The 22,572-nt window shown below is 41.5% G+C and overlaps 1 protein-coding gene across 1 annotated transcript in view; it reads right to left on the reverse strand.

The window, feature by feature from the left end:
- Window positions 1-22,572, reverse strand: part of LOC109403142 (protein O-mannosyl-transferase Tmtc3) — an 804,586-nt gene that overhangs the window by 371,907 nt on the left and 410,107 nt on the right. The window lies entirely within an intron of this gene.

Consider the following 22,572-nt stretch of genomic DNA (forward strand, 5'->3'; position numbering starts at 1 on the left):
GTGTCGAGGTTAAAACGTTTGCCAGTAGGCGTCTCTTGCTACTTTACTTCTCCACCTACTGACGTTGAGCATGATCCTTGCTATCGTGTTGACCACTTTTGATGTCTTTTCGCAGGCGTGATTAACATGAGCATTGAAATTTGAAGGTCGTCGACCATCACCACCTGGTGCTTCAGCGCTCTTTTCGACACCATTACATGCTGTACGACGTTGATGTAGACCAGTTGAACAGCTTTGCAGTTGCTCACTAGCACTACCTCCATCATATAATGGGCCAGCAGCAGTTTTGCTTCAGTCATCCACGTTTCAATGGTGTCCTACGCCTGCGCCGTCAACATCTTGACCTCCTCTAGGGTCTCGCCAGTTACCGTTAGAATGACATCGTCAGCAAATCCAACAATCTCAAATCCGTATGGAAGCTGCACCGTTAATACTCCGTCGTATATCGCGTTCCAGAGCGTTGGACCTAGAATGAAGCCTTGGGGCACCCCCGCCGTGATCGTGTGTGATTTTTGCGCCACCTCCGTTTTGTACACCAGTACTCTGTTCTGGAAGTAACTTTTCAGTATGTCGCATAGGTAGCTAGGTACCCGCATCTTGTGCAGTGCTAAAGCGATAGCCTCCTAGCTATCCCAACTCCCAGCTCCCAACTATTAAAAGCTATCACTATCAATCGTAACTACGGCGCAAAACCGATTGCCTCTCCTCTTCTGTGTGGATGCCTTCTCTGCGTCTGCACTATGCACGACTGCCCGGATTGCATCCACTGTAGAAACTCCCTTCCGGAATCAGAATTGCCTTCTTGAAAGACCACGCTCAGCTTCCGTGCACTGTATGAGTCTGTTAAGGATGATCTTCTCCAGTATCTTCCCGAGGGTGTCCAGCAAACATATTGCTGGGTCCCCTGGCGGCTTCCCTGATTTCGGCAGTAAAACCAGCTTCTAGACCTTCCATCTGTCTGGGAAATAGCCTTCATCCTAGCATTCCTGTAGTGCCATCCTGAACATGTCCGGACACATCTCGACTGGTGTCGCCAGGTCCTTTCATTTTGCCATCACAATTCGGTACGCGTTGCCCCACGGGTTGTCATAGGCTTCTCGGCACAGCTCTTTGTAGCAGTTCGACGTGCTCTGCCTAAATTTCCCGCTTGAGAGTCAGGCGAGATTCGCGAAACACGACTCTCCGCTCTTCCCTCTCAGCATCCGTTCTTGCTCTCTGAGCCCTTCTCCTTGCTCGAAGGCATGTAGCACGGAGGGTATTGAGTGTTACACTCCACCAGTAGACTGGGCACCGTCGGCACCTGGGCTCCAATTTCCTCGCCACGTATGCGTCACAGTTCATTACTACCGCTTCTGTCAACTCCTTTGCGTCGAGGTTTGCACTGCTATTTGTCCGGAACGTCTCTACAAAGACCTCCTTGTCGAAGTCCTGTATCTTACACTTTCCCGTTCAAGGGTCCTCGTTTGCCTTGTTACCGTAAAGGCCAATGATGTAGAGGATCGCCAGGTGATCGCTGTGGGAGTACTCCTCACTGACTCTCCAGTTCATGTCCTCCGTTAGCGACGGACTACAGAACGTAATATCGATGATGGATTCACGGCCATTTATGCGAAATGTGCTGGCCATATCATCGTTGCAAAGCCCCATTCACCTTCGTCAGGACTTCCAGTAGGTTGTACCCCCTTGCATTGATAAGCCTACTACCCCATTCCACGGCCCGAACGTTGAAATCGCCTTCGATGACTACCAGCTTCCGCCCGACCATCGCGTCCGTGAGTGCATCCAACATCCTGTTGTACTCTTCATTCGACCACCTTGGAGGTGCATAGCAACTGCACAAGAAGACTCTATTGATTTTGGCAATCACAAAGCCTTTGTATGATCTTTCAAGCACTTCCTGAATGGGGATTGTACCCATCACCTGTATCGCTGCTACCTGAGCTCTGTCCGTTACCCAATTGCCGTTCTCGGGGGGCACCCGATACGGCTCTGTGATGATTGCAACATCACACTTAGTCTGCGTTGTCGACTGCCGCAACAGTTGCTGTGCGACGTTGCAATGATTGAGGTTAGATTGGGTAATAGAGGCTGGGCATTTGAAGCCTCCCGTCTTATGGTCGTTTCCGTCCTCCGGTTTACACAGCAAGGCCCTTGCAATTTCTCGCCTGGTGACCATACTCCATGCATTTGAAGCATCGCTCCTTTTGTTTGGTGTCGAAGTGGGCACACCGCCCATCCAACTTTGACCTTGCCAGTTACCATCAGCTTGTATCCGCCGGTAACCGGATTGTCGACAGTTTCCGCTCTCAGCTTGAGCGCCTATTGCTCGCGTTAGACGACTATAACAGCAAATTTAATGTTCGCCACCAGCTGCTTATTTTTGCCTTCCTCGTATACTCAGTGTACTGGAAAGGCTATATGTTCACTCCAAAAATGACTTTTTGATAGAAGGCCCGGAGGGTCGAGTCGCATATACCTATCGACTCAGCTCGACTATTTGAGGTGATGTCTGTGTGTGTATGTGTGTGCGTGTGTATGTATGTATGTGTGTATGTGTACAAACAAACTCACGTTACTTTTTGGAAGTAAATCTCAACCGATTTTAATGACCGATGGTTCATTCGACGGGGAATCTGGTCCCATTGCACAATGGTCCGAATCCACGTTTTAGCAGGAAAAAAATCCGTATCTTTGTTTTCGTTAATTTTAGGCGTTTGGTGTCTTCAGAGAAGTTGTTTTAATTTGTTTGCTGCATCTTTTCCAAAACTTTTTGATTAGGGTGGTCCTCGTCTTAACTCAAATCTGGAATAGAACTTTTTAATTTTTAGTCATACGCGATCGAGTTATTCAGCAAAGTTGTAGCCAATGTTATTTCGAGCAACTTTGCCGAATACGCCGTTTATCTAGCTCTTAATTTGAATATAGTAGGTCAATTTTAAGTTTTGACTTAGGGTGAGCCACTCAAAAACGGTTTTTTTTGCAATAACTTTTTTATTTGATTTTTTTCGAAAATGTGAGCTTCGGAGCATTTGAAGAGCAAGCAATGGCGCATATTTGTTCTGAACATAGCATGTTGCTAGGTCTTGTCGTTCAAATGTTATGGACAAATTTGACTTAAAAACAACGATGTCTTAAAATGCTTATATCTCATGGAGCTGGTAAAATAAAAAAAAGTTCTTTAAGCGGCATTTGGAAGGTCACATAGAAAGCCAAATTTGGAGCAAAAATTACAAGAACGTTATTTTTTAAATTGGAATAAATCGACTCCAAAAATTCCCTTAAAAATTGAAGAAACTACTGATAACTCATACAATTTTAAAGATAGAGTCAAACTGTCTTCAGAAAAAATGTGGGTTTTTACCATACCTAAAAGTTTCCCATACACGACTTTTTTGTAAAACATGAAACAAAAGCTTGAAATTGATAATTTGTTTTTATTGAATATAATCGTTCTGATTTCCTAGAAAAAAATAGCATGAACCCCTAAGAATCAAATTATCAATTTCAAGCTTTTGTTTCACGTTTTGCAAAAAAAACTCGTGTATGGAAAACTTGTAGGCATGGTAAAAACCTACATTTTTTCCGAAGACAGTTTGACTCTATCTTTAAAATTGTATGAGTTACTAGCCGTACCCGGCAAACTTTGTCTTGCCTACTGCGTTTTTTGACGTTTCAAGTTTCTATCCAAGACCCCGTCCCCGGTCACAAAATGTATGGAAGATCAATTTTCAAAAACTCTCAATTTTTCCATGTTTTTTGGTTCATAAACCTTCCTTGGGTGAAAACTAACAGAATAAAACTTAGACGACCAAAATTGGACCTTCCGTTCGAAAGTTATGCGCGGTCCCACGTATGCCACTGCATTTTTATATATAGGGTAAGTGTTCCAATTATGGCTATAGTACCAATTATTCGCCATAGTTGATTTTCACCCTTTTACGATGTAAATCAACAAGAACAAAATTATGAACAGCAGATCACGTTTACAAAAGATGGTTGCACTCATTTAAACTTCACATTTTGCTCAAATTATGGTGGAAATAAATCATTTTCCTTAAAATGTCGGCTTCCTTGCACCCTTTTTCGCCATAGAATACCAATTATGGCTAACCCCATAAGAAATGCATGAAAATAGTGCGAAAAGGAACCGAAGTTAAAAAATGTAGCCATAACTGGTACAGGGTTCCTATCATTGGCACATGCTGTAATAAATAGTAAACGTAGTTTTGGCTCCGTTTCTATATTTTTCCTGTAAAGTATGGAAACTAAGCTATCTTTTAACATATTGATGACGTTCGTTGGTTTTCTCGTTATTTTTGTACAAATAGTTTTCCTTAGGTAGTGCCATAATTGGTACACCCACCCTATAGATAAGTAGTTTCTTCAATTTTTAAGGGGATTTTTGGAGTCGATTTATTCAAATTTAAAAAATAACGTTCTTGTAATTTTTGCTCCAAATTTGGCTTTCTATGTGACCTTCCAAATGCCGCTTAAAGAACTTTTTTTTATTTTACCAGCTCCATGAGATATAAGCATTTTAAGACATCGTTGTTTTTAAGTCAAAATTACCCATAACATTTGAACGACAAGACCTAGCAACATGCAATGTACAGAACAAATATGCGTCATTACTTGCTCTTCAAATGCTCCGAAGCTCACATTTTCGGAAAAAATCAAATAAAAAAGTTATTGCAAAAAAAACCGTTTTTGAGTGGCTCACCCTAAGTCAAAACTTAAAATTGACCTACTATGTTCAAATTAAGAGCTAGATAAACGGCGTATTCGGCAAAGTTGCTCGAAATAGCATTGGCTACAACTTTGCTGAAGAACTCGATCGCGTATGACTAAAAATTAAAAAGTTCTATTCCAGATTTGAGTTAAGACGAGGACCACCCTAATCAAAAATTTTTGGAAAAGATGCAGCAAACAAATTAAAACAACTTCTCTGAAGACACCAAACGCCTAAAATTAACGAAAACAAAGATACGGATTTTTTTCCTGCTAAAACGTGGATTCGGACCATTGTGCATTGTTTCCTATTGAAAATGGATTGGATCGGTCCAGCCATTCCGGAGTTATGGCCATTTAGGTGTTCCGGACCGGTACCCCAGGAAGGGGTCAGATATGGAAATGCAACAAACCCATGCATGTGACACACCAAACCACGGCATTTGCGATAACTTGATGAACAGTAAGCAGGAAAATATTCGCGGGTTATATCTGAACCGGTAAAGTTCCGGAACCGGTTTCGAGTGTCCCGCCGGAATTGGCCAAATATAAAAGTGAACCAAACCTATGCATGCGACATATCAATTCGTGGCTTTTTTCCGATAACCTGATGAACGGTAAGAAGGAAAATAGTCTTACACCATATCTAAACCGGTACTGTTCCGGAACCGGTTCTGGATGTCCCGCCGGAAGTGCTCAAATATAAAAGTGAACAAACCCAAGTATGCGACTCATCAAACTGCGGCTTTTTCGATATCCTGATGAACGGTAGGCGGGAAAATAGTCTCCAACAATATCTGAACCGCTTGTGTTCTGAAACCGGATTCGGGTATCCCGCCGGAAGTGGCCAAATATAAAAGTGAACCAAACCTATGCATGCGACATATCAAATCGCGGCTTTTCCGATAACCTGATGAACGGTAAGAAGGAAAATAGTCTCAGACCATATCTGAACCGGCAGTGTTCCGGGTGTACGACCGGAATTGATCGAATCTAAAAGTGAACCAAACCCATGCATGCGACACATCAAATAGCAGCTTTTTGGAAAAACTAATGAACAGTTAGTAGGAAAATAGCCTCAGACCATATTTTGGACAACCGGTAGTGTTAGGAATCAGCTCCGGGTGTCCCGCCGGAATTGGCTAAATATAAAAGTGAACCGAACTCATGCAATACATTAAATCGCGGCTTTTTCGATAATCTGATGAATGGTTATCTAGAAAATAGGCTAAGACCACATTTAAAACAACTGGCAGTGTTCCAGAATTGGTTCCGGGTGTTCTGCAGAAAGTAGCCAAATATAAAAATGAAACATACCCATGCATGTGGCACATCAAATAGTTGCTTTTTCGAATGCCAAATGAAAACAAAAAACAGTCTCAGACCGTATTTGAGACAACCGGCAGTGTTCCGGATCTAGTTCCGAGTGTCCCACCAGAGGTAACCAAGTGTAAAAGTGAACCTAACCCATACGACATATCAAACCACGGCTTTTTTTGATAACCTGATGAACGATTTCCAAGAAAATAGACTCAAACCACAATAGTGACTACCGCTAGTGTTGTAGACCACCGCTGAGTGGATTGCCGGAAAGACGATAGTGAACAAAACCGGTGCAATATAAAAGAACAAAATCTTGACAAAACTAATGCGATGTCATCAAATCACACCTTTTCAGATTTCTGAGGTGTAACTATACAGTTGGATGGTTAAACGACTTAAAATTCAATCGCAACTCCAAACAAAGTTTGTTTTGTAATCCTCTTTGGCGTCTAAAATAACTGCGAAAAATTTTGATGCGACTGGTTTCACCCTCGCGCTCTGTAATGTGGTTGAAATTTGAATGGGACTGAGAATGAGGAATTTCACTTGCTGTGCATAGAAAAAAACTTTGTCCGAGTCCGCAAAGTGATCGGCCTCCTGTGATAGTGAAGGTGGTCATGCAGTCAACTAAGAGGTCTGATATTTTTCAGCTCTGCCTATGCGTTGAACTCGGCATTTGTCAAGAATATGTGCCTTCAATATATTTCCCAAATCTTTTATGGTTTTTGGAAAAAATCCTGCTTTCAGGAACACTTTGACTTCAGTCGATGAAAAGATCATGAGTACATATTCGAAGAGAATGGCACTACCACCACTAGGTGGATTGATCTGGCTTTGTCCTTAACAAACTCATACAGTTAGTTCACCTTCTTTCTCACCTCACCCAAACTCGACTCTTGAACAGCGCGGCTCTTCGGTGTCGGTGGGAACACACGCTGGTTTGGAGTCCCGAGCTCCTGTTGGTTTCCTCGGATCTCGCTTGGTTTCGTGCTACTACCAGCGCTCGCTGCAGCTTCCAGCTGTGTCACTGGGAATCTCTGCATCCTCTCGCTTCTACGGAACGCGTTCACAATAGAAATACACTAGAACTCCAATGGCGCTGTAGTCAGTTTTCCTAATTAATTATTTTCATAACTTTAATTGCAATAATTTATTATTTTAAAGTGTCCATCTTGTAGAACACCTTTTGTTATGGTAAACAAAATTAACTTGACACTTCTAGTACCGCTGCTGACGCTGTAAGGGCGAGGCAAACTAGATGTTAGTCACACGAACAGTCGCGACATTGGACTTCTGTGGCTAGTTATTCTACTGCGTTCACGTTCTTTTCGACTTCGATATTTGTTGGATATATATCCAAGTAATCCGAAAATAATCAACAATTAAAATATATAAGATTAGACCTAAACTCCATAAAGAATACTTCACAAGCTGTTTTACAGGTACTTTTGTTAGTTGTGATCTAGGAGTATTCAAGGAATTTTCAGAGTGTTTTTCGAGGTGTTTGAAGGTGTTTCAAGGTGTACCAGGGGTTTTAGGTGATGTCAGGGAGCTTCAAGATGGCTTATAATTAATTTCCGGAGGTTTAAGCACACTTTTACGAATGTTTCAGAGATGTTTTGGAGGAGTTTGAAGGCGTTCACGATGATTCAGGAGGTTCACGGGGATTTCAGAGGGTTTTCAAAGGAGTTTCAATTGTGGAGCGGACCTGGTGTGATGGTTACAACACTTGACTATCACACAGAGGACCTGGGATCGAATCTCACTCCCGACAAATTCGAAACATGTGAGTTCTTCCTTCGGAAGGTAAGTAAAACGTCCCGAGATGGACTAGCCTAGGGCTAAAAATTTCGTTAATACAGATAAAAAAGAAGTTTCACAGGGGCGGATTCCATACGAATTTCAAGTGGTTTCAGGGGCCAAAACAGACACCCACTTCAAACACTCGAAACACACTTGGCCCCGGAAACTACCTAGAACTCCTTTGAAAACCCTTCAGATCATTGGAGAAGAAAAAAGAAAAAGCTAGGTTCGCCAATACTTCGGATTCTCTGGAACATCTCTGACAACCCTGACCACCTGGAACACACCTGAGACATCCCTAAACTCTCTAAACCTTCACATACCCGAACCCCGACAACTCATTTTGAAAATGCTGGCATTTCGTCAATTTTCATCCGATTTTTTTGAAGTTGCCCTTAATTGATCATAAATTGGTGCTAGTTTATTACACTCAAGTGGTCATGTAATATTCGGAACCATTCCGGAGATATTCCAGATTGTACTGGGGTCAGGGGGTGGGGGAAGTGTCTGTTTTGCCAAATGGCTGAAAGTAATAATTTCGTGTGTTATTGTGCTTGAGAGGCCCCCGCGGAACCTGTTGCAGGTATTCCGGAGCGGCCACATCAGTTACAACATACTTCATTCAACTTTTTCTGTCCCATTTTCTTGAAGTCATGAAGTTTGATACGTCGCACGGCATGTTTTGATTGCAAACTTGATATGACCCCAATGTCACCCCCGTGGAACTTATGCTAGATGTTCCGGGGTGGCCATATTAGTTGATACAGACTTCAGTCAATCGTTTCTGAATCAGTCATTCGAAATCATGAAGTTTGATATGTCACACGACATGTTTTGGATGAAAACCAGAAGTGTCCCCAATGAGGCCCCCGCGGAACCTGTTACGGTGATCCGGATGGGTCAACTTATTGAAATCTGGTTATTGCAGTTGTGTTTTATTGTTCGCAATGAAAATTCCGCTGAAAATCGATGGTTCAAACAAAATAACACACGAAATAATCATTTTTACCCATTCCGGCACCCTCCCTGACCCCAGTACAATACGGAATATCTCCGGAATGGTTCCGGATATTACATGGCCACTTGGGTGTTATAAACTTGCACCAATTTATGATCGATTGAGGGCGACTTCAAAAAAATTGGATGAAAATTGACGAAATGCCAGCATTTTGAAAATGAGATGTTGGGGGTTGGGTACGTGAAGGTTAAACACCATCAAAAAGCCGGCTGCAGAGGCACGTTATCCTCCATTTGGGACATTTGTGTCTATGTGCCCTGAAACACCATTGAACGCTCATGAAACCTTCGTAGATCCCCTAGAACAACCCATGAACGCTCTCAAAACCCCATGACGCATCTGTGACACCTCTGGAACACCCCAGACTCTTAAACTCAAGACTCTTTGGGGGCCATATAACGCTCCTGAAACCCTTGGAAAACCGTGGAACACCTCTGCAAAGTTCCGGAAACACTTTGATACTATCTGGAACCCATTTGACTCCTCTCTGAAACACCTTGAAACTCTCTGAAATGTTCTGGTGATACCCTGATACCCCCTGAAATTCCTTGAAAGCTCTTGGAATTCCTTTGATATCCGATGAAATCCCCTGAAACTCCCTGGAACGCTCATGAAACCCCTTTGACCCACGCCTCTGAATTCCCGTGAAACGCTCCTGATACCTTCATTCTGGAATATCCCGGAAATCCCATGTACTAGAATATACCCATGGAACGCCCCTGAAACAGCTTTAAAAGTCCTGGAACGCCTCTAAAACCTGCCGAATCCCTACGGAACGCACACGAAATCCCCTCAAGCCTACTGAGACACCCTGAAACACCCCTGAAATGCCCTTAAACCTCTTGAAACCCACTGAAATCGACTGGAAGGTCCGTGATACGCCCCTGAAACCTTCGGCTTCCCCGCCGGTCCTTTATCATTAACCTACCTAAACTTCACCTTACAAAATCTTGAGCTGCACTTCACTTGAATACACTTGAATTCCGTTTAGTAAAAACCATCTAAATATTTAGAATCCACACAAATGAATTGCCTTAATTGTCATTTTGACCTTCATAAACGAAACTTTGTTCTGAATTCTTCGAACCTAAAATGTTATTGCTCAGAAAAACTGAACACCCATTGTTATTTGGCACCTACCTATGTTTCACTGCAAATTTTGAGGAATATCATCCCCAACACCTGTGAAACTCGAACAGAACAATATTCTATTTAACTAGCCGTAAACCCGGCAATGAAAACACCATCAAACAAGCCTCCCATAAAGCTGGGATTTTATGCACAGTCGAGTACGATCTGCTGCAACCGGAGATTCCTCTCTCCAGCCTGGAGCAGCCATATCCATTCGCTCATAATTCAACAAAGTGGAAAAGTGGTTAAATTTCACACTCCCCCAAAATGGTGTACCTCCCTACCCCACCACATTGCCGTCATCTTGTACCATCTCCATCTCACAGAACGCCGTAATCAATTTAAGTCCTGGGAAATTACGTGACAATTTCCAGCTTCAAACACCTCTACCTAGGTGCCCCCTCTCCCTTATCCTCAAGCTCCTCGTTCGACCTTCACCTCGTCTACAAAGTTGCCCGAAACAGAGCAGAGGCACACGAACGGCACTTGAAATTTTGCAGAAATAAAGCAATTTCCCAGAGCCCGACACCCGCCCTGCTCCCGGGAAGGCTGGAACGCTTCGGTTGTAACAGCTGAGCAGAAATACCTACACCACAGAAACCTCATCTCAGCGAGGATGGCGACGGTGACGGCGGAGCTTTTCCGGGTGCTTTCGATTTGAAGGTCTACGGTAGGGTGGAACTGGTTGTTGGATTTCAAAAAGTTTCAGACAAAAATTAAGAAAACGTGCGTGTGTGTATGTCTGTGTGTAATTGTATGTGCAAAACAGAACGTGCTAGTTTTTGCTTACTGTATGATAAAAAATGTTTTACGTACTGATGTTGTTAAACTTGAGTTCCAAAAACTTTAGTCACATCACTTGTGTTTAATAAGTCTACTCGAAATGGATTTAGTACGGGAAAATATTTTTGTAAGGAGGTCTTATGCTCCAGAGTAGTTTGGATAACCTAGATCATCCTATATGCAACGGAGATAACTTGAAGCGTTTCGAAAAATAGATCACACCCTAATACACATAGACGAAGTAAAATCTTTACGACACACGTTTATTTCTCCCGTGTTGCTCTTTCAAGTGTTCCAATGACGACGACGACTACGATCTGTTCAAATTGACTTTCTCATAGCCCTTAAACTGGGATGTCACTCCTCAACCCCTTAACACTTCACCCCGTTCAAAATTCCGAACCGAACGACGACTGCACAACGCCATCCATCGCATCGCCCCAGTTGTACAGGTGGATATGAATTCCAAGTCGATGTTCTGGTTTTTGTTCGGGCTGCTGCTACTGGTGCTGCTGCATCCTACTCCAACAACGAGGAGAGTTGCAGATGGCGTCAAGTCTGCTTAACTTGGTGTGCCAACGACTCCCATTCCTGAGACCAGTCCTCCCCTCCTACTCGTATCAGAGAAGAAGCAATACAATCGTGTTTGGTTTGTACGTTAGGCAAATTGGTGCTGCATACCGATGAGAAGCAGTTAAGTTTATGAAATGCTTTACCAAATGGATTTCTGGAACGGGAGAACTGGGAACTTGTTAAGCTTCCGAGAGAAGCTTGGATTGCTACCAGGGGAAGCTGCTAAATTCTAATTGAATGGGAGTTTGTTACTTCTTGAAGATTCTCGAAAGCAAAAACAAATTACAAAGGATCCGTATAAATATAATATAAAAAACAGAAAATCGATATAGCTTTGACACAAAGAAAATTTGAAACTAATTAAAATTGACGCGGATTTGGTTCGATGGGTGTTGGATATTTTTCACTTTAACTCAGGTCGGGAGTTCAAATTAAAATATTAAAACTCACAAAAATGTATGTTCTTCCATTGGACAGAAGGGGAGCAATGTCGGGGGTCCCGAGAAAAAGATAATAAAATGCCCAATTGTCCCATATTAAATTGGAATCCCATATAACATGTGCCAATTGAGCATAGAATGGCAGTATAGGTCTTAATTTAAATTCAGAATCACTTTTATAGTGTCGTACATTGCACTATCGGATATCAGGCAAACACAAATTTTTTGCAATACATATTTTAGAGTCATTGATCGATAGTATATACCTAAACCAGAGCGTTAATGATTAATCATAAATTTAATCATGATTAATGATTAATGATTAAGATTAATCAAAAATCATTAATCATAATCACTAAAATTTCTTATTTAATCATTAATCATTAATCTTAATCACACTGATTTCGCAATTTAATCATTAATCAGTAATCATAATCATAAGAAAAAAGAATTAATCAATCATTAATCATTCATCACCAAAAAATGATTCATCATATAAAAAATTTGATCCAACTAGAATTGGTCCAAATGCTTTTCTAAGTGTGATTCTTTTTTCAAAAACCTCCCAGACAAAGTAACTTTTACTTTTGAAACTTTAAAAATATTTTTAACATCAAATACCTTTAAATCATTTAAAGTTTTTGTGATTGATTAATCATGATTAATCATGATTTTTAATCAATGAGTCGTTTTTAATCAATAATCATAATCAATAATCACAGATAAAAACAATTGTAATCATTAATCATAATCTTTAATCATCCAAAAAATCAAATTAATCATTAATCATAATCAATAATCACCGAAATTAGAATTTTAATCATCAATGATTAATCATGATTAAAAATTTTGTTAATCATGAACGCTCTGACCTAAACTAAGAAAAACTCAAATTTTCAGGTCTCTACCTTTTTTAAATCCTGAGATATAAGCTGCCAAATTCGAAAAAAAGGCAAAAAAATGAACTTTTGCACTTAAATGCTAGGTACATTTCAGAAGCAATTTTCTTGAGATTCCTCCAGAAATTTCTCAAGTGATTCTTCCACGAATTTCTTCAGAGATTCCTCCAGGAATTATTCCTCTGGGAATTGATGTAGGGATTCCCCTAAAAATTCATCCAGGAATTCGTTCAGAAATGTTTCTAGAGATTCCTCATTGAACTCTTCTAGATTATTCTCCAGGAGTATTTCTAGAGACTCCTTCGTTAATCTCTATAGGCATTCCTCTAGGATATCCTCCAGGGATTCCTCCAAGAATTTCAGCAGGGCTTAACTCGGGAATTGCTTCTGTGATTCTTTCTAGAACAACTTATTTTAAAAAAATCTTCCAAAGATTCTCTCAGGAACTCTTCTTGAGATTTCCTCCAGGAATTATTTCAGTACTTCCTCCAGGAACTTCTCAGGGATTCCCTTACGATTTCCTATTGAATTGCTTCCGGGGTTCCTTCTGGTGTTTCTTAAGGAACTCTTCTAAGGATTCCTCCAGAATTTCTCCAAAAATTCCATCTGCGATTTCTTCAGGAATTGGTCCAGATATTTTTCTACGAATTCCTTAAAAAAATATCTACAATTTTTTTTAGGAATTTCTCTAGGAATTTTCCCAAGGATTGCTGCAGGGATTTCTCTAAAAAATTCTCCAGGAATTCATCTAGACATTCCTCCAGAAATTCCCCTAAAGATTTCTCCGGGAGTTCCCCTGGAGTTTCCTTTAGGAATTCCTACAGGCATTTCTCTATGATATCTAGAATATCCATGGATCCCTTCAAGAATTCCTACAATTCTTTTTTAGAGATTCCTCCAAGAAATCCTCCAAGGTTTCCTCAATCCATTCCTTCATGAATTCCTCCAGGCATTCCTCCAGAGATGCCTCCAGAAATTGCTTCCGGGATTGTTCCTAGAATTCCACCTGGAATTCCTACAGAAATTTATCCAGGAGTTCTTTAAGGGATTTCTTCAAGGCTTTTTTTCCAGAGACTCGTACAAGAATTCCTCTAAAGATTTCTCCAGGAATTACTTCAGAGAATCATCCAAGAATTCCATCAGGAATTCTCCTCGGCTTTCTTCCGAGAAAATTTCCAGGCATTCTTCCAGGGAATATCCTTGGATTCTTGCAGATATTTCTCTAGGATTTTTTTTCAGCGATTCCTCCAGGAATTCCACCAGATATTCCTCCAGGAATTGCTTCAGGGACTTCTGCTATTGCTTCAGGAATTCTTTTTGGGAATCCTTCAGAAATTCATGCAGGCATTCCTCCAGGAATTAATCGAGGAATTCCCTAATAAATCATGTCAGCAGTTTATCAAGGAATTTCTCCAGGAAATCAATCTCAGGAATTTCTCAGCAGATTTTTTTTCAGGAATTTCTCCCAGGGTTTCTCTAGAGATTCCCCCAGAAATTTATTCTGTAATTGTTATAAGAATTCCTCTAGGAATTCCTTCAAGAATTCCTCCAGCAATTCCCAAAGGCATTCCTCCAAGATTTCATTCAGAAATTTCTCCAGGAACTCCTTCGGGAAATTCTCGAGGAATTCTTCCAAGAATTTTTCTAAGAATTTATCTAGGAATTGCTCCTGGACATCCTTCTGAAATTATGTCAGCAATTTCCCCAGGATTTTCTTCAGAAAATTTTCTGGGGATTTTTTCAGAAATTCTTTCAGGAAATTCTCCAAGAATTTCCTCAGGATTTTTTTAGGGTTTCCTCCTGGCATTTCTCCAGGATTTTCTAATGAGATTCCTTCATAAATTGCTTCAGGTATTCCTCCAGGGATTTCTTCACGGATTTTTTCAGGGATATTCCCAGAGATTCTTCCAGGAAATCCTTAGAAGATTCCTCAAGGAAATCCTCTAGGGATTTCTTCAGAAAATATTTCAGGAAATTCTTCAGAAATACCTTCAGGATTTTTTTAGGAAATTCCCCTGGAGATTCCTCTAGAAATTCATCCAATAATTCTTTCAAAAATTCCTCTAGAGATTCCACCAGGAATTACCCAATGGATTCCTCCAACAATTCCCACAGAAATACCTCTAGGAATTGCTCCGAGATTTTATCAAGGAATTTCTCCAGAAACTCATCCAGGAATTACCCCAGGATTTTTAAAAGGTATTCTTTCATATACTTCTCTATGAATTGCTCCTAGGAGCTGGACACCCTTCAGAAATTATGTCAGTGTTTCCTCCAGGAATTTCTCCTGAAATTCCATCATGAATAGCTTCAGGGATTCCTCGAGAAATTTCTCCAGGGATTTTCCCAAGGATTCCTACAGGAAATCCTTCGAAGATTCCTCCAGGAGTTCTTCCAAGGATTCTTCCAAGAAATCCTCCAGAAATACCTTTAGAAATTATTCTAGGAAATTCTCCAGGAATGCCTTCAGGCATTTTTCATGGATTTCTCCAGGTATTCCTCCAGGAATTTCTCCAGAGATTCCTCCAGGGATTTCTCCACAAATTTCTCCAAGGATTACCCCAGGGATTCTTTCGGGAGTTCCTTCTAGGATTTCTCAAGGGATTTTTTTCAGAAATTGAAAAATAATAGAAATAGCAATCTCCTAGAATTCCTCTGGTGATTTCTCTAAAAAATCATCCAGTAATTCTTTCAAGATTTCCTCTAGAGATCCCTCAAGCAATTCCCACAGGAAAACCTCTAGGAATTCCTCCAGGCATTCCTCTAGATTCCTTCTTGATTTGCTTCAGGCATTCCTCCAGAGATTTCTTCATTATTTTTTTTAGGGATTTTCCCAGGGATTTTATATTGCGTTATCGGAGCCGTTATAAAAATATGTGCTCCTCCGAAGGAATTCATTGAAGAAACTGGATCCAAAATAAGAGTGAGCTTGCATGCTCTTTTGGAAAACACAGTGCAGCGAATCATCAAAGTACATAGTTGATGCTGAACTTAACGCATATATCATTTCAAACGACCTTGATTATGCCGAATTAAACCTACGTTGTTGCTGCTGCTGCTGTTTTTGCCTTCTGTTTTAAGCTGTTGCCGAATCTTACTACATTCTGCCGAAAGATGTAGACTTGTTAGTCAGAAGCTTTTGTTATGCAATCATTGATCATTTTGTGTAGTTGCAAGTTTTTTTTTTCTGCTGTAGTGTATAGTGCGTGCTCTCTTGGCTCTTCGATGGGTGCTCGTTTTTGGTTCGGTGCACACTAGGGTGGCCCACACTTATACCTCCTAAATCAGTTATTTTGGACTCCCAGAAGCTACGTTCAAAATTTGAGCAAAATCAATCAAGCCTAAGGGGGCGCTCAAAACGCTTGAAGTTTGTATGGGAAAACTTGGCCAAATGTATGCAGAAATTTTAAGTTTTCGAATTTTGCCGCTAGGTGGCGCTGTAAGCGTTCAATAATCAAGCCCTTTGGTATTATTGTAGGTGACTATATGCCAAAAAACTTTGTCGAAGACCGCGAAGTGATCCGACGCCTGTGTAAAAAGTTATACCCTAGGCAAAGTGAGGCAAAGTAGTGAGATTTCATTATTGATATTATTCCTTTACATATATTGGAAAAACAACAATAAAGTTTATCCTCACTTTACCAAGGGTATAACTTTTTTCACAGAAGTTGGATCACTTTGCGGTCTTCGACAAAGTTGTTTGGCATATAGTCACCTACAATACAATATAAGGGTTTGATTATTGAACGTTTACAGCGCCACCTGGCGGCAAAATTCGAAAACTTAAAATTTCCCATACAAACTTCAAGCGTTTTGAGCGCCCCCTTAGCCTCAACCGATTTTGCTCAAATTTTGAACGTAGCTTCTGGGAGTCCAAAACAACTGATTTAGAAGGTAAGACTTGGCATTTTTGGAAATTTTTGTTTTTCATATAAGTGTGGGCCACCTTAGTGCACACTCTCTGCTAGATTATGGATAGCATTTCAATTGATTGTTCTTTTTCAAACAGCGTCATTACCAAGGCTGTAATGAACTCAGTTTTTAAGGAAGATAAATGAAATCTATGTCATACCAATAATGTTCAAAGCCTCTGTGCTCGTGAGTTTTCCAAATTCGAGGAGTTCAAATCATTATTTTTCAACAGTAAAGTTGATATTATCTGCATGTCTGAAACATGGCTTAATGAATCCATCAATGATTCAATGATTCATATAAAAGGCTACGATCTAATCCTTAATGATGGAAATCGACATGGTGGTGGGATATGCGTTTATTTTAGGAAAAATCTTTGCCTTAAACTGTTAAAGAAGTCCACATCTGAGCATTCTGAAACAACAAGTAATGCTGAGTATTTGCTACTTCAGGTTGCATCCGGCAGTGAAAGATTTTTTCTAGGTGTTTATTACAACCCACCGAATAACGTTTGCAGTAATCTAGTTTTTGAACATCTTGAAGAGCTTAAATTGAAATATGATGTGACTTTTTTTACTGGTGACACTGATTTGAAAAAGGATTCATCTAGGATTAAACGATTTTTAGATACTCTATCCAATTTATCTTATTCTTATCTCAATGAAGAACCCACATATTTCCACACAACAGGATGTTCCTTTACTCGATCTCTTTATTATCGATTCTCCTAATGTTGTTAGCCGAGTCAATCAAGTTTCAATGCCTGGTATTTCGAGGCACGATATGATTCTTTCTGTACTTGATCTTTTCTCAGCTGCAACTGATCCGGGTTTCTTCTGCCGGAATTTCAAATTTTTAAAATACTTGTTACTGGAAACCCAGCCTATCTGTCTTCAAAACTTAATACATGTAGAAATTATAGAGAACAAGGAGTCTTCTTGTTCCTTCAAATCAGTCTAGTTATTATAGTCAGTCGCTGTTTGTGGGAAGTATAGTTAATTGGAACTCTTTGCCTATAAACATTAAAACATTCGTTAATTTATCGAACTTTAAACAAAACCTTCTCTTGGAGTTGAGTCTCACGCCCTAGAAAATACACAGCGTTTTAGAATTAGTTAAGCATAGAATGAACTTGAATTTTTTTTTTTTTTACTTATTCGTTTATTTGGAAGGCTCGGGCGCCACATGAGCATAACTGAGCCGAAATCTTTTGTTTTTTGTTTTTTTACAATGATTTTACATTTTACAATTTATTACTGCCTTAAGCTATGTTAGTTTGGGAAGCCGAAGTACTCGCGGCTGTTTCGAGGTTAAGGATTGAGAAAAAAAATAAAATTAAAAAAAAAATAAAATTGGGAAGGAGGGATTTATGGGTTTAAAACTAAATTATTTGCTAACTTATACTAAATCATTGATGGGACAAATTGTCCATATCTGTAACGGAACCAAAAAAAAGGACTTTATCGGTAGAAAACGACAAGAAGAGGACAAACGGAAGGGGGGTGACGACAGACAGGGGCGAACAACAAAACCAAAAGGCGGACAACGAAAACAAGGAACGTACTACATCAAACTCTGACATCAACACGTTTCAAAAACTGGTAAATCAGGTTCATGTATTCCAAATCAAGTCCTGCCAACACTTCTCTAACGGGTTTCTGTTGTTTTCCTCGGACCCGGAGAATTTCATGCAGCTCAGATCTGACCTCACGATACTCATTGCATCCCCACACGACATGTTCGATATCCTGGTAAGCTACGCTACAGACACAGAGATTGCTTTCTGAGAGCCCAATACGGAAGGTAGGGTCTGGGACCATTTGGGCAGGAGCACCTATTTTGGGCACTTGCTGCTATAACTCAGTCAATTTTGAACCGATTGACTTGATTTTTGAAACACGATCAGGAAGGCGCAGTATCTAGCTATGTTCAAAAATTCAAGTCAATCGGTTTGAAATTGACTGAGTTATAGCAGCAAGTGCCCAAAATAGGTGCTCCTGCCCAAATGGTCCCAGACCCTATGTGCATTCAACAAATAGTGGTTGGACATCAGCCGACACATTACACGAATGAAATCGCGGCCTAAATCCAACCCTTTGAACCATGGCTTCTTCGACACCTGTGGAATGATGGAGTGCAACCATCTACCCATCTCTCCATCTCTCCATTTGTGTTGCCAGCTGATCAAGGTCTCCTGACGGGCCAATGCAAAAAATTCGTCGAAGGCGATTTGACGCTCGTAAATATCGCCTCCGCTAGCGCCCACCTTAGCCAGAGAGTCCGCTTTCTCATTGCCCGGAATTGAGCAATGTGAAGGGACCCAAGCTATGGTTATGATGTATGAGCGTTTGGACAAAGCACTCAAGACTTGGCGTATTCCATTCAGGAAGTACGCTGAGTGCTTCATCGGTTTCATTGACCGAACAGCCTCCAGAGAGCTTAGACTGTCGGTAAAAATGAAGTAGTGCTCAGGTGGAAGAGTGCGAATGTACTCTAAGGTGTAGTATATAGCCGCTAGCTCAGCAATGTATACCGAACATGGCTTTTGAAGCATGTAGGTGGCGCTATGAAATTCGTTGTAGACACCGAAACCACTCGAATCATCGGTTTTCGAACCGTCTGTGAAGAACTGTCTGTCCCCGCTAACATGCCCGAACTTACTTGCAAAGATCTGTGGAATACCTACGGAACGAAAAGATTCCGGAATACCGGTGATCTCATCCTTCATAGAGAGATCAAAATCCACTGAGGAGCTGTCGAAGTTTGAGAAGTTGTCACGATTGGTGTTAACCGGAGATGGGCTTACCTCCAGCGTCATGTACCAGTAGTACACACTCATAAAACGAGTTTGAGGGTTCTGTTCGAGCAGCTTTTCGAAATTTTCTATGACCAATGGATTCACGACCTCGCATCGGATGAGGAACCGGAACGATAACTCCGCAAAGCGGTCTGTCAGAGGCTGTACACCAGCGAGTACCTCTAAACTCATAGTGTGAGTTGAGTTCATGCAACCTAACGCGATCCGAAGACAACGGTACTGAACCCGTTGAAGCTTCAGCAAGTGTGTTTTCGCCGCGGATTGAAAACAGAAGCTACCGTATTCTAAAACCGACAGAATGGTTGTTTGGTACAGCCTGATCAGATCTTCCGGATGTGCTCCCCACCATGTTCCGGTAATAGTTCGCATAAAGTTGATTCGCTTTTGGCATTTCTGTATCAGATACACAATGTGCTTCCCCCAGGTGCATTTGGAGTCGAACCAGACGCCGAGATATTGAGAAGACATGCTATGAGTGATTGTCTTACCCATCAGATGGAGCGGAAACTTTGCCGGTTTGTGTTTTTTAGAAAAGACAACCATCTCAGTTTTCTCCGGAGAGAATTCGATACCCAGCTTGAGAGCCCAAGTAGACAAATTGTCCAAAGTATCCTGTAGTGGTCCTTGCAGATCGACTGCTATTGATCCCATTATAGAAACAACACAGTCATCCGCAAGCTGTCTTAACGTGCAATTTTCCATGAGACAATCATCTATGTCTCTAACATAAAAATTGTAAAGAAGGGGGCTTAGACATGAACCCTGGGGGAGACCCATGTAGCTAATTCGTGAAACTGTCAAGTCGCCATGAGTAAAACTCATCTGCTTCTCAAACAGCAAATTATACAAAAAGTTGTTCAAAATTCGTGAAAGGCCACTTTCGTGGAGTTTGTCGGAGAGAACATCGACACAAACTGAATCAAAAGCTCCCTTAATATCCAAAAACACTGAGCCCATTTGCTGCTTTTGAGCAAAGGCAAGCTGAATTTCTGAAGTAAGCAACGCAAGACAGTCGTTCGTTCCTTTGCCTCTGCGGAAACCAAATTGTGTATCAGACAACATGCCATTCGATTCAACCCATTTGTCCAGTCGAAAGAGAATCATCTTCTCTAACAACTTCCGCAGACAAGACAACATCGCGATTGGACGGTACAAATTATGATCCGACGCGGGTTTCCCGGGTTTTTGAACAGCTATCACTCTCACTTGCCTCCAATCATCCGGAATGATGTTGTTATCCAGGAACTGATTGAACAAGTTCAACAAGCGCCTCTTAGCGACGTCGGGGAGGTTTTTAAGCAAGTTGAACTTAATTCGATCCATTCCTGGAGCGGAATTGTTACATGAAAGAAGAGCAAGTGAGAATTCAACCATCGAAAACGGCCTATCCATGTCGTCCCTATCCTCGGAAACATCCCGAATTATTCGCTCCACGGGTACGGAATCTGGACAAACTTTTTTTGCGAACTTGAGAATCCACCGAGGAGAGCTTTCTCGATCCTCGTTTACCGACGACGCGTTACGCATTCTTCTCCCGACGTTCCAAAGAGTTCTCATTGATGTCTCGCGCGATAAACCCTCGACGAACCGACGCCAGTAACCGCTTTTCTTCGCCTTGATCAAGTTCTTGAACTTGCTTTCAAGGGAAACGTACCGCTTAAAGTTTTCAACCGAACCGCGTTTCCGAAACTCTTTGAACGCAGCGGATTTCTCGCGATAGATTTCTGTACACTCGCTATCCCACCACGGATTGGGGGGTTTCCTGCGAGCCGAAGGACCTGGAACTGGCCGACGTTGTGCCTGCAGCGCGCTACTGATGATCAGTTCTGATAGAAACTGATACTCTTCCCGCGGTGGAAGAATTTCTACCGATTGCTCACCGTCGATAATTGCTTCCGCGTACTTTCCCCAGTCAATGTGTTTCGTGAGGTCGTAGGAAATGTCAATAGATGGAGGTTGATGTGAACCATTGGAAATAGAAACAACGATCGGAAGGTGATCACTACCATGGGGATCCTGGATAACCTTCCATGTACACTCCAGCGATAGTGAGCTCGAACAGATTGAGAGGTCTAATCGGCTGTCTCTAGGACTGCCATCTTTAGCTGGAGGTGCCACTCGCGTAACTTCTCCGGTGTTCAAAATTGTCATGTTGAAGTCGTCGCAGAGGTCATATATCAAAGTTGAACGGCTGTCATCGTACAGTTCCCCCCAGCCTGTACCATGGGAGTTGAAATCTCCCATGAGCAGCCGTGGCTCAGGCATAACCGAGCAGATGTGGGCGAGATCCCTGCGAGATATCGCAGTTCTCGGTGGAAGATATATGGAGGCAACACTGAGGGTTTTACCTCGGATTGTCACCTCACATGCGACGGCTTCGATGCCTGTCATCGGTTGAAAATCGACTCTGTAAAATGAGTGCTGCTTTTTGATCCCTAAAAGCACCCCTCCGTAAGAGTCGGACCGATCATGACGGATAATGTTGAAATCGGAAAAAGGTAAGGTTACATCGGGTGTCAGCCATGTTTCGGATAGCGCAAAAACATCGCATTGTAAATTGTTAATTAAAAATTTGAAAGAGTCTATTTTTGGTACGATACTACGACAGTTCCAGTGTAGCACAGAAATCATATCTTCGACCTCGGTGGTTAAATTAGCCATCGAAAGATACGAATGTCGCAAGGAGGGGCATTTTAGAAGCCAACTGCTTCAAAAGAGGAGACACACAAGGAAGAAGTGCTTTGACAATGCTCTTCACTGAGTCAGAAGCATTAAAGAAGTTAAGGACGATGTCTACGATGCCAGAAAGCGTAAACATCGGAGCACCAAGAGGTTGTTCCTGGTTCTCCGAATGCTGTCCCTCTGGCTGAGAAGTCGAAAAAATTGGGACATCTGGGATTTTTGATGTTCCCGGGAGCGAAGGAAAGTCTCGTTCATCTTGGATTTTGAATCCAGGAGGTGAACGTTTGTTACCTTTTTTAACACTCTTAGAATTTGTCACGGTGGGTTGGGGGTCACTGCTAGGCAGATTCCGAGGTTTTTTGGTGGGTCTCTGGAGCCTCACCCGTTTCCTCGTTTCACCCTTAAAAACAAAGGGAACCCCGTCCCCGACCTCAGAGTCAGAGCCCTGATCATCGAGAGACA

This window comes from Aedes albopictus, chromosome 3 (genome assembly GCF_035046485.1).
Source record: "Aedes albopictus strain Foshan chromosome 3, AalbF5, whole genome shotgun sequence".
Classification (NCBI taxonomy): domain Eukaryota; kingdom Metazoa; phylum Arthropoda; class Insecta; order Diptera; family Culicidae; genus Aedes; species Aedes albopictus.